This window comes from Mustelus asterias, chromosome 26 (genome assembly GCF_964213995.1).
Source record: "Mustelus asterias chromosome 26, sMusAst1.hap1.1, whole genome shotgun sequence".
In the NCBI taxonomy this organism is placed as follows: Eukaryota; Metazoa; Chordata; class Chondrichthyes; order Carcharhiniformes; family Triakidae; genus Mustelus; species Mustelus asterias.
The window spans coordinates 15,370,942-15,389,986 of NC_135826.1; positions in this window are offsets into that span (position 1 = coordinate 15,370,942).

The following is a 19,045-nucleotide window of genomic DNA, read 5'->3' on the forward strand; positions in this document are numbered from 1 at the left end:
GAAGAGAAGATTTTCTGAAATTCATTGTTCAATAATCCCTACAGGAAGTATATTTTTCTTGGATCTTAGACGAAGATAGAATTGGGTACAGGCTGAAGCTACAACTAGTTAGTAAAGCCACTGCATCAACGGTGCCCAAGGTGTCACAGATATTTCCCATTAGTAGTAAAGATATTAAAGCAAAGGTTAGTGAAGAAAAGGGATCAACAATCTCTGTGTTATAACAGTGTAGGGATAGTTGCCTATTAGCATCACTGACTCTCTGTAACAATTTAATGATTATTGTTTCTTATGGTGTGATAATTCACAGGGATAGAGGGAGAGAAAGTGAACTCACCATCCCTGTAAATAGTATATTTATTAAATCAATGGAACAAGATCAGTAAATCATGAATAAGCTTGCAGATATTGGCCTCCCTGTCGATTCTGTGACTAATTTTGCAGTGGAATGGATTAACTAAATGGTGCTCCATAATCAGGAATTGTAGGTAAACTCATACATTGGCAAATCAGTTCTGGGCAACCTTACTTATTTTATTCGCTTAGCTCTAAAGGGTTAAGTCATTTTCAATTGAACCTATAAACAAAACAAAAAAGGCTACTTGAGCACAGTCTCCAGAAGAGGATCCTTCAGTTCTGTGATGGTCTCATGTATGTCCATGCATTTTCTCATTCAGTGGATAAAAACGGGCCTACTTCAGCACATTGAGCTTTTCTTTGTTTGTCTAACCTAGTTACTAATTGTAACGTTCTGCATCTCTGCATATGTTACCATCCATTAATTTACTTTCCAAAATGAACAAAGACAAAATCCATAAGGACTTGTGATCAACAAAATTTCTAAATGAATAATCCACTGCCAAGCTGAGGTACCAGGGTTATGGCATAAATACAAATGAAATCCAGTCATCAGTAGAAAACATATCAGCTCCATGAAGACTCAAGATATTTTCATCATTACTTTGTATGACAGGGCTGCACTTATGTTTTGAGTCGTATCGTGAAACTCATCAGGACCGTGGAATGGAATTGCTTTCCTCCTTTCGCATCCCACATTATCACCAAGTAGATCTAAGGCAGGTACAGAACAGGACAGGTATTGACAGGAATTTTACCACCTCTGGGGTGGGCGATTCCGGGGCGGGCGAGGTTCACAGAACGGAATTCTCCTTTGTCCTTGGGCGGGATTTTACGAGCTAATGTGACATTTTTATTTTCTACACCTGCTACTACTGTCATGGTCATTCAAAGAGGCAGCCTTCATCCCACCAATTTATTCCAGATTCCAGAAAAGAGCAGCATTCTTCTCCCCGAGAGATTCCAGGTCTTGTGAAATGGGAAATATTAACGAGGTCCTTTTGCTTTGTTAACCCTTGCAAAACCCCCTTATTTTCGTTTATATTCTTTAACCTATTATATAAGTAAGAATCTGATTTTCTAACTAAATTATCCCGTGGCCTAGTTGGGAAATTACGCTGTTGGTTTGTGTTAATCCATACATAAAAAACGAAAAAAATTGGAGCAGGAGTACGTCATTTGGCCCTTTGAACCTATTTTTCGATTTAAGATGATCATGCCTGATCCTCTATCTCAATACCATACTACCACGCTCTCTCCATACCCATGATGTCTTTAGAGTCTAGAAATCTATCTATTTCCTTAAGTATATTTAGTGGCTTGACCTCTGCAGTCTTCTGTGATAGGGAAGTCCACAGATTCACCACCCTTTGAGTGAAGATGTTTCTCCTCATCTCAGTCTTAAATGACCTAACCCACATCCTGAGACTGTGACCCCTTGCTCTTGACGTTCAAACCAAAAGAAACATCATCTCTGCCTCCATTCTGTCCAGCCCTGTCAGAATTTTAGATATTTCAATGAGATGTCTCCTCATTCTTCTAAATTCCAGTGCATACAGGCCTAGTGAACCAATCTCTCCTTGTATGACAATCCTACCATCCCCAGAATCCATTGCTGCACCCCTTATACAGCAATTATATCCTTTCTCAGGTAAGGAGACCAAAACTGCACACGATACTCCAGATTTGTTCTCACAAAGACTCTGTACAGCTGCAGTAAGACATGCTTGCATGTCTTGCAATGAAGGCCAACATATCATTTGCCTTCTTAACTTCTTACTACACCTGCCTGCTTACTTTCAGTGACTGGTGTACGAGGACACCCAGTCCCTTTGTGTATCCACATTTCCCAATCTATTCCTATATAAATTAAACTCTGCCATTCTGTTTTTCCTATCAAAGTGGATAACTTCCTAATCATCCAAATTATTCTGCATCTGCCATGTATTTGCCCACTCACAAAATTTCATTCTCACCAAGCTTTGTGTTGCCAGTAAACTTGGAAGTATAATATTTGGTTTCCTCATCCAAATCATTGATGTATTTTGGGAATAGCTGAGGCCCAAGCATTGATTCCTGTGATACCCCACCAGTCACTGTCTACCACTCTAAAAAAAGATCCACATAACCCTACTTTTTGTTTCCTGCCTGCTAACCAATTCGCAGTCCATGCCAATATATTACCCCAATCCCATGTGCTTTCATTTTGCACACTAACCTCTGGTATTGGATTTAAAGCTTTCTGAAATTCCAAATACACCACACCTACTGCTTCTTCCTTATCAATTTTGCCAACTACATCCTCAAAGAACTCCAGTAATCATAGAAATCATCATAGAAACCCTACAGTGCAGAAGGAGGCCATTCGGCCCATCGACTCTGCACCGACTACAATCCCACCCAGGCCCTACCCCCATATCCCTACATATTTACCCGCTGATCCCTCTAACCTACACATCTTAGGACACTAAGGGGCAATTTTAGCATGGCCAATCAACCTAACTCGCACATCTTTGGACTGTGGGAGGAAACCGGAGCACCCGGAGGAAACCCACGCAGACACGAGGAGAATGTGCAAACTCCACACAGACAGTGACCCAAGCCAGGAATCGAACCCAGGTCCCTGGAGCTGTGAAGCAGCAGTGCTAACCACTGTGCTACCGTGCCGTGAGTAGGTTTGTCAAATATGATTTCCTTCTTATAGGCAGAATACTTTGTGCAGTTCTGGTCACCACACTATAGGAAGGATGTGATTGCAGGTGATTGAAAAGGTGCAGAGGAGATACACCAGGATGTTGTCTGGGCTAAAGTGTTTAAGCTATGAAGAGAGGCTGGTTCGGCTGGGGTTGTTAACTTAGAGCAGAGAAGGCTCGGGGGGGACCTGATTGAAAATTATGAGAGACAAAGTTGAGCTAGATAGTATTCTTTTTCCCATAGTGGAGGGGTCAATAACCAGGGGGCATAGATTTAAGTTAATAGGCAGGAGATTTAGAGGGAATTTAAGGAAATACTTTTTCACCCAGAGGTTTGTAGGAATCTGGAACTCACTACCTGAAAGGGTGGTAGAGGCAGGAACCCCCAAACATTTAAGAAGCATTTAGATGATCATTTGAAATGCCATGATGTACAAGTGCTGAAAAATGGGACTAAAATAGATAAGTGCTTGATGGACGGCACAGACATGGTGGGCTGAAGGGCCTCTTCCTGTGCTGCTGCCCCCGCCCCTGCCCCCTCCCCCCCTCCTGCTACAATTCCTGTGGTGGGCAGGACGGGGAAACTCCCCCAATGACTCTCTAAATTCATGTTGACTTTGTCTAATCCCGTTGTCTAATCTACGTGTGCTATTATCCCAAGCTTTATGCAATAGGCATGATGTGGAGATGCCGGCGTTGGACTAGGGTGGGCACAGTAAGAAGTCTCACAACACCAGGTTAAAGTCCAACAGGGAATCATGAGCTTTTGGAGCACTGCTCCTTCCTCAGATGAGTGGAGAGATAGTTTCACGAACACGGCACATATAGACCCACCATTGCAAAACAATGGTTGGAATGTGAGTCTTTTCAGGGAATCAAGTCTTTACAGGTACAGACGGTGCGAATGGAGAGAGGGATAATCACAGGTTAAAGAGGTTTGAATTGTCTCAGACCAGGACGGTTAGTAAGATTTTGCAAGCCCAGGCCAAATGCTGATACACAACAACACAGAATCGCCAAGCAGAAACTGATAGCCAAGTTCCACACGCATGAGGACGGCCTCAACCAGGATCTTGGGTTCATGTCACACTACATGTAATCCTCCCCACCATACTGCCTGGACTTGCAAAAAGAGAGTGCTGGAGAAATTAATGGGACTGAAAGATGATAAATTCGATGGGCCGAATGGCCTCCTTCTGGACTGTAGGGTTTCTATGATTTCTATGATGAAATTATTCCCCTTACTTTTAATTTCTCTAGTTTAGAGAATGTTAAGGAAAGTAGAAATACTCAACAGGACCTATTTATCAAGGCTGATGTTCTTCTTTCTGAGGAAAGGTAGAAAATGAAATGACCATCTCCTTCTCCTCTTCACAGAACTTCCTCAGTCACCAAACTCCAATTTAAACCCTCTAATGCAGCCCAAAGCAGCACTGCAATGCAGCCATCAGCTATCCAGTGCAGACAAGTGTGATTCCAGACTTGCTACTTAGTCTGTGCTCAGGAGGGTGATCTCGGTTGAAGTAGCTGTTTATGGGATACAATTGGCTCTAACAGACCCAGATTAGAGAGCAAGAAACTAGCAGTGTTCCTTAATGCTGCACCCTGTTGGAAAAGGGGGCTACTGAGGAAGGTGGATGAGGGTAGGATTGAGTTTGGTTGTGATGCACCATACAGTTGATGGATTGCCAAGTCATCAGCTCAAGGCTTCCACAAAGATATGAAACTCTACTTTAGCAGGAGCCAGTTCATTGGAGTGAAAATTAGATAAAAATACAAGGGAGCACCATGAAACTGAAGATTAATAGATATCATAGATCATGGTGTATAAGTTGTCCCACCATATAAAATTACATCTTTGGTCCCAAAAATAATGTTTATTGCATATTGGGGAGGCGATGGCCTAGTGGTATTATCGTTAGACTCTTAATCCAGAAACTCAGCTAATATTCTCGGCACAGCAGATGGTGGAATTTGAATTCAATAAAAAAAATCTGAAATTAAGAATCTACTGATGACCATGAAACCATTGTCAATTGTCAGAAAAACCCATCTGGTTCACTAATGTCCTTTAGGGAAGGAAATCTGCCATCCTTACCCGGTCTGGCCTACATGTGACTCCAAAGCCACAGCAATGTGGTTGACTCTCAACTGCCCTCGAAGGGCGACTCGGGATGGGCAATAAATGCTGGCCAGCCAGCGATGCCCATGACCCACAAATGAATAAAAAGAAACTCATGGCATATAAGTCAAACCCCTCTTTTCAGCCATGACATATTTTACTTGTATTAAATGCCAGTCTCAATTTTAACCCAACAAATGAATGTTTTACTTATTGGTACCTTTTAACAGGGTGCAAGGGGTCAAGCAGGCAGTCCAGTCTATGTTGCAGAGCTACATGGGAATTTAAGACACCTGCTTAGAACAGGTCAGGTGGCAAACGACAAGGATGGCAACCATTAACATTAGCAGGTAAGTCAATGCGCATGTTTGGACCGATTTTTTTTCAAGCCTTCCAAATATCAACTTATATGCTGACATTCACGGTAAGGTTTATAATGGACTGTGCATTTTGTCTGATCAGTTGAGACAGTGTTGCTTGTGTGCAGTTGTCTCTCAGGTTTTTGTTGGAGATTAGGGTGCGAGATAATACTTGTAAGAAAGCTACCTCTGTACTAGAACAGCAGAGGATTGCCAAGTCAAATTGCCACCAGCCATGTTTTAATTGATGTCACTCTTTCACATGGCAGCAAGATGTCACCACGGGTCAGGGGTCATGACTAATGGCTTGGATTTTGGTTTAAATAAGGTTTAACTTCGGGAAGTTATATAAAAATCTAGAGTTTCTGGGGCAAACAATGGGAGCAAAATAACAAAATCCGTATCATTTAAATCCAAATACCTGACCTTGGTGTCCATCACACAATTTCAAAATATTGCTTTTGGTAATTGAATCGTTGGTAATATTCTGTGCCATTTGGATTGGGCAGATTGCTGAAGTTATCCATATAAACCTGCTTCTGAAAGGCTGATCAGCTTTTGCATTTGAGCTCTTGACAAATTGAAATAACTTTTTAGCCTCCAATTGCTCTATCATTTCAGGCTTACAATGAAGACAAATTCCTTACACACTAGTTGAGAAGAAAAAAGCACCAACAGGAAGATGTGTGTTCTCTAGCCAAATATATTTCCTGCTGATTACATAAGAACATAGAACTCGGAGCAGGAGTTGGCCATCTGGCCCCTTGAGCCTGCTCCGCCATTCAATAAGATCATGGCTAATCTTTTTGTGGACTCCGCTCCACTTACCCACCCGCTCACCATAACCCTTAATTCCTTTACTGTTCAAAAATTTATCTATCATTGCCTTAAAAACATTCAATGAGGTAGCCTCAACTGCTTCACTGGGCAGGGAATTCCACAGATTCACAACCCTTTGTGTGAAGAAGTTCCTCCTCAACTCAGTCCTAAAACTGCTTCCCCTTATTTTGAGGCTATGCCCTCTGGTTCTAGTTTCACCCACCAGTGGAAACAACTGCCCTGCTTCTATCTTATCTATTCCCTTCATAAATCTTATATGTTTCTATTAGATCTCCCCTCATTCTTCTGAATTCCAATGAGTATAGCCCCAGTCTACTCAGTCTGTCCTCATAAGCCAACCCTCTCAACTCCGGAATCAACCTAGTGAATCTCCTCTGCATCCCCTCCAGTGCCAGTATATTCTTTCTTAAGTAAGGAGACCAAAACTGTACACAGTACTCCAGGTGTGGCCTCACCAGCACGTTATACAGCTGCAACATAATCTCACTGTTTTTAAATTCCATCCCTCTAGCAATGAAGGACAAAATTCCATTTGCCTTCTTAATTACCTGCTGCACCTGCAGACCAACTCCTTGAGATTCCTGCACAAGGACACCCAGGTCCCGCTGCACAACAGCATGCTGCAATTTTTTACCATTTAAATGATAGTCCATTTTGCTGTTATTCCTACCAAAATGGATGACTTCACATTTACCAACATTGTACTCCATCTGCCAGACCCTCGCCCACTCACTTAGATTATCTGTATCCCTTTGCAGACTTTCGGCGTCCTCTACACACTTTGCTCTGACACCCATCTTAGTGTCATCTGCGAATTCTGACACACTACACTTGGTCCCCAACTCCAAATCATCTATGTAAATTGTAAACAATTGCGGTCCAACACTGATCCCTGAGGCACACCACTAGTCACTGACCGCCAACCAGAAAAACACCCATTTACCCCCACTCTTTGTTTTCTGTTAGTTAACCAATCCTCTATCCATGCTAATACATTACCCGTAACACTGTGCTCCTTTATCTTATGTAGCAGTCTTTGGTGTGGCACCTTGTCAAATGCCTTCTGGAAATCCAGATACACCACATCCACAGGTTCCCTATTGTCCACTGCACATGTAATGTTCTCAAAGAATTCCACCAAATTAGTCAAACATGACCTGCCCTTCATGAACCCATGCTGCATCTTACCAATGGGACAATTTATATCCAGATGTCTCGCTATTTCTTCCTTGATGATAGATTCAAGCATTTTCCCTACTACAGAAGTTAAGCTAACCGGCCTATAGTTAACTGTCTTTGGTCTACCTCCTTTTTTAAACAGCGGCGTCACATTTGCTGTTTTCCAATCTGCGGGAACCACCCCAGAATCCAGCGAATTTTGGTAAATTACCACTAGCGCATTTGCTATTTCTCCCGCCATCTCTTTTAGTACCCTGGGATGCATTCCATCAGGACCAGGAGACTTGTCTACCTTTAGCCCCATTAACTTGCCCAATGCTACCTCTTTCGTGATAATGATAGTTTCTAGAATTTGGATTGTTATCTCCAAATTTTAATAAGGAATATTTTTCATTATTTATATATATATATGATATGTATGGATTGTTCATTCGTTATCTTCAATTCCTATGTAGAGGATCAGATTTTGGCTCTGTGGTGCTGCCAAATTCCATTGTGAATGGTAGTGGAAAATTAAACAATGAAGTGGAGGATTGGTAGGCGACACCCCCATTCTCAAGAATGGGGGAGCCCAGCATGTCAGTGCAAAACAGAAGGCTGATGTTCTGAGTGCATGATTCATTTCTGCCTTCTCTTGAGGTCCCAGACATCACAGATGTCAGTGTTCAGTCAATTCATTTCAGATCGCTTGATATTAATAAATGGCTGAAGATACAACGAAGGCTATGGTCCCTGACAATGTCCCAGTTATAGTACTAAAGGCTTGTGCTTCATTCCCCTTGCCAATTTGTTCCAGTACAACTACAGTACTGGCATCCACCCTACAATGTGGAAAATGACCTAGGTATGCCCTATCCACAAAAGTCAGGAGAAGTGCAATCTCGCTAATAACCGCCCCATTAGTCTTGATCATCAGCAAAGTGCTGGAAAATGTCATTGAAACTGCCATCAAGCGGTCCTTGCACAGCAATAACTTGCTCTTGTTGAGTTCGGCCAGGACCACACTGCTCCAGACCTCATTGCAGCCTTGATCCAAACATGTATAAAAGAGTTGAATTCAAGAGGTGAATGAGTCGAGAGTGATTTTCCTTGACATTCCTTGTCAGGAGTAAAAGAATGACTAGGGTAAGATTAGGGCCAGTCAAGGACAGGAGTGGGAAGTTGTGTGTGGAGTCTGAAGAGATAGGAGAGGCACTAAATGAATATTTTTCATCGGTATTCACACTGGAGAGGGACAGTGTTGCTGAGATGCAAGCTGTTGGACTGGATGGTATTGATGTTCATAAGGAGGAGGTGTTAGCAATTCTGGAAAGGGTAAAAATAGTTAAGTCCCCTGGGCCGGATGGGATTTATCCTAGGATTCTCTGGGAGGCTGGAGAGGAGATTGCAGAGCCTTTGGCTTTGATCTTTGGGTCGTCATTGTCTACAGGAACAGTGCCAGAAGACTGGAGGATAGCAAATGTTGTCCCCTTGTTCAAGAAGGGGAGTAGGGACAACCCTGGTAATTATAGACCGGTGACCTTACTTCTGTTGTGGGCAAAGTATTGGAAAGGATTATAAGAGATAGGATTTATAATCACCTAGAAAGGAATAATTTGATTAGGGATAGTCAGCACGGTTTTGTGAAGGGTAGGTCGTGCCTCACAAACCTTACTGAGTTCTTTGAGAAGGTGACCAAAGAGGTGGATGAGGTTAAAGCGGTTGATGTGGTGTATATGGATTTCAGCAAAGCGTTTGATAAGGTTCCCCATGGTAAGCTTTTGCAGAAAATACGGACACATAGGATTGAGGGTGATTTAGTGGTTTGGATCAGGAATTGGCTAGCTGTAAGAAAACAAAGGGTGGTGGTTGATGGGAAATATTCATCCTGGAGTTCAGTTACTAGTGGTGTACCGCAAGGATCTGTTTTGGGGCCACTGCTGTTTGTCATTTTTATTAATGACTTGGATGAGGGCGTGGAAGGATGGATTAGTAAATTTGTGGATGACACTAAAGTCGGTGGAATTGTAGACAGTGCAGAGGGAAGTGGCAGGTTACAGAGGGACATAGATAAGCTGCAGAGCTGGGCTGAGAGGTGGCAAATGGAGTTTAATGCGGAAAAGTGTGAGGTGATTCGCTTTGGAAGGAGTAACAGGAATACAGAGTACTGGGCTAATGGTAAGATACTTGGTAGTGTGGATGAACAGAGGGATCTGGGTGTCCATGTGCATAGATCCCTGAAAGTTGGCACCCAGGTTGATAGGGTTGTTAAGAAGGCGGATGGTGTGTTAGCTTTTATTGGTAGAGGGATTGAGTTTCGGAGCCAGGAGGTCATGCTGCAACTGTACAAAACTCTGGTGTGGCTGCATTTGGAGTATTGCGTACAGTTCTGGTCGCCGTATTATAGGCAAGATGTGGAAGTGTTGGAAAGGGTGCAGAGGAGATTTACCAGGATGTTGCCTGGTATGGTGGGAAAATCGTATGAGGAAAGGCTGAGGGGCTTGAGGTTGTTTTCGTTAGAGAGAAGAAGGTTAAGAGGTGACTTAATAGAGGCATGCAAGATGCTCAGAGGATTAGATAGGGTGGATAGTGCGAGCCTTTTTCCTCGGATGGTGTTGGCTAGCACGAGGGGACATAGCTTTAAATTGAGGGGTGAGAGATATAGGACAGATGTTAGAGGTAGGTTCTTTACTCAGAGAGTAGCAAGGGTGTGGAATGCCCTGCCTGCAGCAGTGGTGGACTCGTCAACATTGAGAGCGTTCAAGTGGTTATTGGATAAACACATGGATGATATTGGAATAGTGTAGATTAGAGGGGCTTTAGATTGGTACCACTGGTCGGCGCAACATCGAGGGCCGAAGGGCCTGTACTGCGCTGTAATGTTGTATGTTGTATGTTCTATGTTCAAGGCAGCATGGAACCAAGTGTGGCATCAAGGAGCCCTCGCAAAACTGAAGTCAATTGAATGAAATTGGAGGAAAACTCCTTATTGCTTGGAGTTACACCTAATATAAATGGAGGTGATTGTGATGGCCAAATGTCTCAGTCCCAGGACTTCGCTACAAACATTCTTCACGCCCAACATCTACTTCATCAATTACCTTCTCTCCATCATAATGTCAGAAGTGGGGATGTTCGCTGATGATTGAAGATTTAGTACCATCCGCAATTCCTTAGATAGTGAAGCAATGCATGTTCACCTGCAGCAAGATCTGGACAAGATTCAGGCTTGGGCTGATAAGTGGCAAGTAACATTCACGCCCCACTAGTGCCAGACAATGACCATCTCCAGCAAGACAGAATTTCCAATCGACATTCAGAGGCATTATCATCACTGAACTTCTTATTAACAACACCCTGGGGCTTACCATTGAACAAAAACTTAACTGGTTCACCCATATAAAAGAGCAGATCAGAGACTTGGAATTCTGCTGTGAGCAACACATTACCTGACTCCAAGGTGTGCTACAAGGCACAAGTCAGGAGTGTGATGGAATACCCTCAACTTGCCTGATAAGTGTAGCGCTAACGACGCTCAAGAAGCTCTAAACTATCCAGGAAAAAGCAATCCACCAGCTCATCACCCAATTCACCACCTTAAACATTCACTCGTTCCACCACTACGACAAAGAGGTAGCAGTTTGCACCATCCAAAGGATGTGCTCCAGCAACTTTGTAAGCCTCCTTCGACAGCACCTTACCAGCCTGCGACCTCTACCATGTAGGAGAACAAGGGCAGCAGACACTTGTGAACACCATGTTCTCCTCCAAGTCACGCACCATCCTGTAAAGAACTATACTGCCATTCCTTCACTGACGCTGGGCCAAAATCCTGGAAATTCTAACAGCACTATAGGTGTACCTACATCAGATGTACTGCAGCTGTTCAAAAAGGTGGAGGCACGGTGGCTCAGTGGTTAGCACTGCTGCCTCTCAGCGCCAGGGACCCGGGTTCAATTTCGGCCTCGGGTCATTGTCTGTGTGGAGTTTGTACATTCCCCCCGTGTCTGCATGGGTTTCCTCCAGGTGCTCCGGTTTCCTCCCACAGTCCAAAGATGTGCGGATTAGGTTGATTGGCCATGGTAAATTGACCCTAGTGTCAGGGGATTAGCAGGGTGAATATGGGGGATTACGAGAATATGGCTTGGGTGGGATTGTGGTCGATGCAGACTCGATGGGCCAAATGACTTCCTTCTGCACTGTAGAGATTCTATTCTTGCCACACCCTTCTCCAGGGTAATTAGAGATAGAAAACAAATGCTGGACTTGCCTGTGACATTCACATCCATGAATGAGTAAAAATAAGACTAATATCCATGAACTGACTCTTTGGGTCCAAGCTGAAGAAGAGTGTGAAAAACAGCAATCTGACTGAAAACACCAAACTCTGAATCTACCATGCCTTCAGCACACTGTTCTACAGTGGTAAGACCCCTGGACAATATATGCTAGGTAACACATAGAAGATAGGAGCAGGAGGAAGCCATTTGGTCCTTCGAGCCTGCTCCGCCATTCATTACAATCATGGCTGATCATTCAACTCAATAGCCTAATCCTGCTTTCTCCCCATAATCTTTGATCCCAGCTGCCTCTTGAATATATTCAATATTTTGGCATCAACTACCTCCTGTGGTAATGAATTCCACAGGCTCACCACTCTTTCGGTGAAGAAATGTCTCCTCACCTCCATCCTAAATGGTCTACCCTGAATCCTCAGACTGTGACCCCTGGTTCTGGACTCCCCCACCATAGGGAATATCCTCCCTACACCTACCCTGTCTAGTCCTGTTAGAATTTTATAAGTCTATCAGATTCCCCCTCATTCGTCTGAACTCCAGCGAAAACAGTCCTAACCTAGTCAATCGCTCCTCATTCATCAGTCCTGCCATCCCTGGAATCAGCCTGGTAAATCTTCGCTGCACTCCCTCGAGAGCAAGGACATCCTTCCTCAGAAAAGGAGACCAAAACTGCGCACAATATTCTAGGTGTGGCCTCACCAAGGTAAGACAAACTGTTCCCCAGTTTCCAACTGTTTTGCGCATATTTTTATCTCTTGGCAGGACAAAATCACCAACTGAGACGTCCTGGAGTGTGCTAATTCCATCAGCATACACTTTTTGCTAAGCCACCAACATCTGCGCTGCCTCAGTCATGTTTACCTGATGGATGATGGCCATTGTCCCAAGATATTCTGTATAATGAACCGGTCAGTTGGTTATATATTACAATTCATGTACACGGGGATGGTGCGGGAAGATGGCATTCAGGTGGAAGATAAACCATGATCTAGTTAAATGTTGGAGCAGGTTCGAAGGGCTGAACAGCCTAATCCTGTTTCTATATTCATAGCAGCGTACTCAGACAAAAGTTGATATTAAGCCAGAAAGCAGACTCTGGCTAAAATGAACAAAGCTCTTAAGCAGCATGTAAGAGGAGAGAGAGAGGTGGAGGCGAAGAGGTTTGAGAAAGGATTTGCAGAGCTTGGGACCTAGACTGCTGAAGGAATGACCACCAATAATGGAGTGAAGGAAGTAGAGGATCTTGTGGTTCAAGCCATTACCTGTAAAATTACTCAAGGGAGGCAGAACACCTCACATACTTTCTATTCCATTGTTCAACTGGAGATGTTGCTGAGAGATGTGACAATATGCTGAATAAATATAAGTCTTGCCTCCTTTACAAGTATTGTTGTGATATTTTAGGGGGTGTTTTCCCGTCCCACCTGCCGCGGGAATCGTAGCAGACAGGGGCAGACCGTGCAAAGTTCCGTTGACCTTGGGCAGGATTTTCCAGTTTAAGGGCAAGCGCAGCTGGAAAATCCCACCCGTTGTGTCTGCTACTGGAAAACTTGCATTTCAGGAACAGGTTCTACAGAGCCTCGGACTACATGCGGAGGGCTTCATGTCCAGGGTTCTTAGAACTGTGGTTTTAACTCTGTGCCTGTTCAACCTTCTTTACTGCCTGAGGGATGTATGGGTCACTGGTCTGAAAACAACATTAGCCGGAGTGGATGAGCCAAATACTCAGCCGGGAAACCACAGCAATGACAGCAGCTGCTGATACATTTTACCACCAGTAGCTCTGCTGCCATCTTAATCTTGTTCTTTATGAATGCAGCATTAGCACTCAGCTTGCCCTCTATCTCCTCAGGTTGTTCTGGTGATGCTATAAAGAGAATATAACATACATTGCTGCAATGAAACATTCATAGTTACATCTTTTACCGGAGCTGGGGATATACAAGTTCACCTCAGTAATAGCAATTACTCCTAAATTGACCTCAGAGAATGTGCCAATTTACTGAGATTGGACTTTGCGCCCTTAAGAATATTGAAAAGGTTAAACCTTAGCTACATAATAATGTATTTCAAGTTCAATGTATCAGGTTTTTGGCATAAAACAGTGTTATCCTGAGTTACCGTGAAGTCTGCCAAAAATTTCAAGAGCTTTTAAACACTGCTTCATAAAACACTAAATGTTGTTCTGGTTAGGTGCTTCTGCACAAATAAAGCACCCTGCTGAACAAAGCACAGTGGATAACATACATGTTCTCAGTGCAACATCTACCTGATGACCTGGTGGGTAAATGCACTCGCAAAGTGGTATTGATATATATAATCCATCAATTCTCTAATCTGAGCTCTTCAACTGGGAGTGCAATTATGGGACAACATTTGATCTTAATATCTCTAGGCTAGGGAGGAGCCATGGCTCCAGCTCATTATCCAATGATTGCAGGTGGAAAGCAAATATGGACAACATCCTTTAAGTGATTTATGAGAAATCTCATAGTGTACCAAACTGGAGGAACGTAGATCAGAAACTCATCATTGGTACTGTGAGAAGCCAACCATTTTATTTTTTATAATTTTTATAACATTTTCCACAATGTATTTGTACTAACATTTTCTCATGGAATAAATCATGCTGTTCCAGGTTTTACTTGTGTTGGGGCATGTTATAATGTTACAACATACTGAGACTTACTGCGTACATTCATAGCTTGTGATCAGCTAACCTTGGCAGAGGCCACTAACTCATGGACAGTGCATGATCAGAGGTCAGAACCAACTAGTGTCAGCCCCCTTTGCAAATGTGTTTAATTGACCAATGAATGTAAATAGGCATTCTCGAGAGTAATGTATAATTATGACTGTGTAAAAGAGAAGAGAAAAAGGAGATTGGTAACATCATGTAAGACAGTGAAGGAACTTGTAAAAAAACTCGTACGCTTGTACCAGACCATGAGGTGTCGGCGAATTCTTGTACCTAACAATTCATTTTTTTATGTATGGAAAATGGGTGCAGCAACATTCAATTAAACAGGACAGAGGCAAGGTGTTGGGACTACTGCACAGTTGGTCAGACTTTTTTTAAGGTAGCCTGATGGACACCTGATATGAACACAGTCCCAGTTTCATAATATTGAAGTGAGGCTTCAATGCTTATTTCTGATTTAATTTGGAATTTTTTCTTACAGGCTTTAAAGCTTGAACTTTGCAATCTACAACCAGTATTGCTGGGTCCAGTTGTTTAAGCAGCAATTCTTAAAGGAACATACAAACAGAAAATGCTGGATAAACTCAGCAGGTCAGGCAGTATCTGTGGAGAGAGAACCAGAGTAAACATTTTCAGTCCATATGACCCTTCTACCTTGTTAAAGGGACTGTTAGTGGTCGCTTATAAAAATGCTCCAAAAGTTTGTATGTTGATTTTTATTTTGAGCTGGACAATGCAGGAATGCTCCTTCTGGCTCTGTACAACAACCAGACTACTACTCGTCCCATCCTTGCCATCTCCACCCCTGCCAAGTTCCTGATCAGGTGCTGCCAAACCCTGATATAAGTTTCATTCGTCATACTCCAGACTTCACACTATATATACCAATAATCTTTTAAACAGACAGATATAAAAATAACAAAAGTTACTGACACTGGGAAGTGGGTTATTATACCTCCCTACCCATCACGGAAGTAAAGTGGCATTAAACAGTGGCCTTGAAAAGGCAGGCCAGGTTAAAGACATCACTTGTAGCTCAATCTTAACAATTACGCATCAGGTCTTGCTACTTGTATGAATAATGTTACAGGTCAGCAGATTTCTATCTGTCTGCCTGCCTGTCCATCTTTCATTCATTAAACTCTTGTATCTACATGCATTTTGAGTCTACAAAACTTCACTTTTTAGTAATACTCCTGTCATGTCTTTGTGTCAACTTCACTGCAATTTAAAATTCCTACATTCACACTTAAATGGCATTTAAATTTAAATGTCTACATATATTCATCACGTAGTAATTAAATAATTTGGCCACATGGTGGCACTATATTATCTTATCCCCAAAATCTGTAGAATGCGATCTTTCAATTATTCAGGTGCCTTTTTATTGTTTATATTTGAGATAGATAACCGTGCAATGATTTAATAGCTATTGTAGTTTTTATTTTGTGCTATTTAAACTTCAGAAAATGTATCAAGCTGAGAGGAATTGATTCTAAATGTTAGCTTACTTTTCAAAAAAAGTTTAATTTGAAGCCAGTTTATATGTGGAATTTTGACCGGGGCCTTGAGGGTGACGTGGGTGCAGTCTTTCGCCCACTGCACATTTGGCATCCCCGCAATGGCTGCGAATCCTGCAGCCCGGGCTTGCTGCTGTGCCTGGTCCAGGTCAAGTTTGATATGCTGGCCAGCCCAGGCATACAGGGCATCTGTGACCTCCCACACACTTGTGGACGGATGCTTGTGAGATGCCACAAAGGTCTCCACTGGCAGTCTGGATGGACCTGGTGGCGTAAATGTTTACGGCAGCTGTCAGTTTCACAGCCACTGGGAGTGGGTGCCCCCCTGTGCCCCGAGGTGCCAGTTCCTGCAATGAATGGCACAGGTGTTGCACTATCTGCTTTCAGAGCTGGAGCCTTTGGCGGCACGCAATGTCCGACAGCTGCTCAAAAAACATCTGTGTGCAGAACTGCCGGAGTCTCCGCTCCTTCCTTCTCCTGCCCCCCCCCCCCCCCCCCCCCCTCCCCCGGTGTCCAACTCCCTCTCCTACTGCAAGTGGTAACCCCTGGGCCTCCTGTGCCCGCAATTCATCCTCCTGCTCCTCCTCCTCACCTCCAGCAACAGCCAAAAGAACAGCAAGGCCAATTGCATCGCAAAAGCCACCTCGACAATCTGGATGGAGAGATATTGGTAGAAGGGGAGAGACAGATGGAGAGGTTGAAGAAAGCTGCTCACCCCCTCCAACACACACTCCCCACCAAACCCCCCACAGCCCCCCAGCAACACTCACTGTCCATAACCCCCCCCCCCACGGGTCCCAGAATAGTGACACAGCTCCCCCATCTCCCCCACTCACAGGCAGAGACCCAGAATCCGTGCAGTAGTGCCCACAGACAGTGAGTGTTGCTTTAAGTGCCCTGAGACTGCATCACTGTCAGTTTGTCTCTTTAACTATGTTGCTTCACTCTAATTGTGGAGATGGAGACCTCCGTATAGACAGGATCTGCTCGGATGAGGAGGATCGCAACAGACACCTCCAGACACTGAAAGATGCCCTCATAAGAACAGGATATGGCGCTCGACTCATCGATCGACAGTTCCGACGTGCCACAGCGAAAAACCACACTCATCACCTCAGAAGACAAACACGGGTCACGGTGGACAGAGTACCCTTCGTCGTCCAGTACTTCCCCGGAGCAGAGAAGCTACGGCATCTCCTCCGGAGCCTTCAACATGTCATTGATGAAGATGAACATCTCGCCAAGGCCATCCCCACACCCCCACGTCTCGCCTTCAAACAACCGCACAACCTCAAACAGACCATTGTCCACAGCAAACTACCCAGCCTTCAGGTGTACAGTGACGACGACACCACACAACCCTGCCACAGCAACCTCTGCAAGACGTGCCGGTTCATCGACACAGATGCCATCATCTCACGTGAGAACACCATCCACCAGGTACACGGTACATACTCTTGCAACTCGGCCAACATTGTCTACCTGATGCGCTGCAGGAAAGGATGTCCCGAGGCATGGTACATTGGGGAAACCATGCAGACGCTACGACAACGGATGAATGAACAACGCTCGTCAATCACGAGGCAAGAGTGTTCTCTTCCTGTTGGGGAGCACTTCAGCAGTCACGGGCATTCGGCCTCTGATCTTCGCGTAAGCGTTCTCCAAGGCGGCCTTCACAACACACGACAGCGCAGAGTCGCTGAGCAGAAACTGATAGCCAAGTTCCGCACACATGAGGACGGCCTCAACCGGGATCTTGGGTTCATGTCACACTATCTGTAATCCCCACAGCTTGTCTGGACTTGCAGAATCTCACTGGCTGTCCTGTCTGGAGACAATACACATCTCTTTAACCTGTGCTTAATGCTCCCTCCATTCACATTGTTTGTACCTTTAAGACTTGATTATCTGTAAAGACTGCATTCCGATCATTATTCTGTAAATTGAATTTGTGTCTCTGTATGCCCTGTTTGTGAGCATTTCTCCACTCTACCTGACGAAGGGGCAGCGCTCCGAAAGCTAGTGGCATTTGCTACCAAATAAACCTGTTGGACTTTAACCTGGTGTTGTGAAACTTCTTACTGGCTTCACTCTAAAGGCAGCCTTCCCAATCAAGTCCTAGTTTTCTTTGAATCTTTTTCCTAGTCTCTAATTCTACCCAGCTTCCCCCATCTAATTGTATTCTGTCTTCCTCCTCCTTTCCCTCTGGCCTTCAGTTCTAAGGTTCCCCCCCAGCTCAGCTCTAATTATATTGACTTTTCTAACCCTGTTGAATCTGAAGATTATACTTGGTATTGACTTGCCTTGTACAACAGCCCAAGAGATCAACGTATAATATTTTAAAAATCTTATGTAGAGTGCTACACCCTTACTTCCGATCACCCTTGATACTGCACTTCAGTTGTTACGATTTGGTTATCGTAATTTACCATATTAGCATGATCATTACAGGATAACTGCTATAATTTTATATAGATGCACATATCTGGTAGGACAAAAGGTTCAGCAACAGACATAGAGAAGGGAAGATTGACAGAGAGTGTGAACAAGATAGAAAGCAAAAATGAGAGAGATAATGGGGGAGCCCATCACATCAGTGCAAATAGTGCAACCAGTGCAACCATCTTCAGTCAGAAATGTGAGTCGATGATCCATCCCAGCCTTGATCTGTGGTCCTCAGCATCACAGATGCCAATCTTCAGGCAATTCAATTCATTCCACATGGTATCAACAAGACTTGTGTTCCAAAGCAACCCCCCGTGCCCCATCAAGATGTTCCAGTTTGGCTACAACACTGGCATCTAGCATGCAAGGTGGAAAATTACCCCTGTATGCCTATCCACACAAAGCAGGAAATCCAACCCAGCCAATTATTGCTCTGCATCACGAGTTTGCTCTCAATCGTCAGCAATGTGATGGAAGGTGTTGTCTACGGTGGTATCAAGTGGCACTTGCTCAGCAATAACCTGCTCATTGCTGCCAAGACTGGATTCTGCC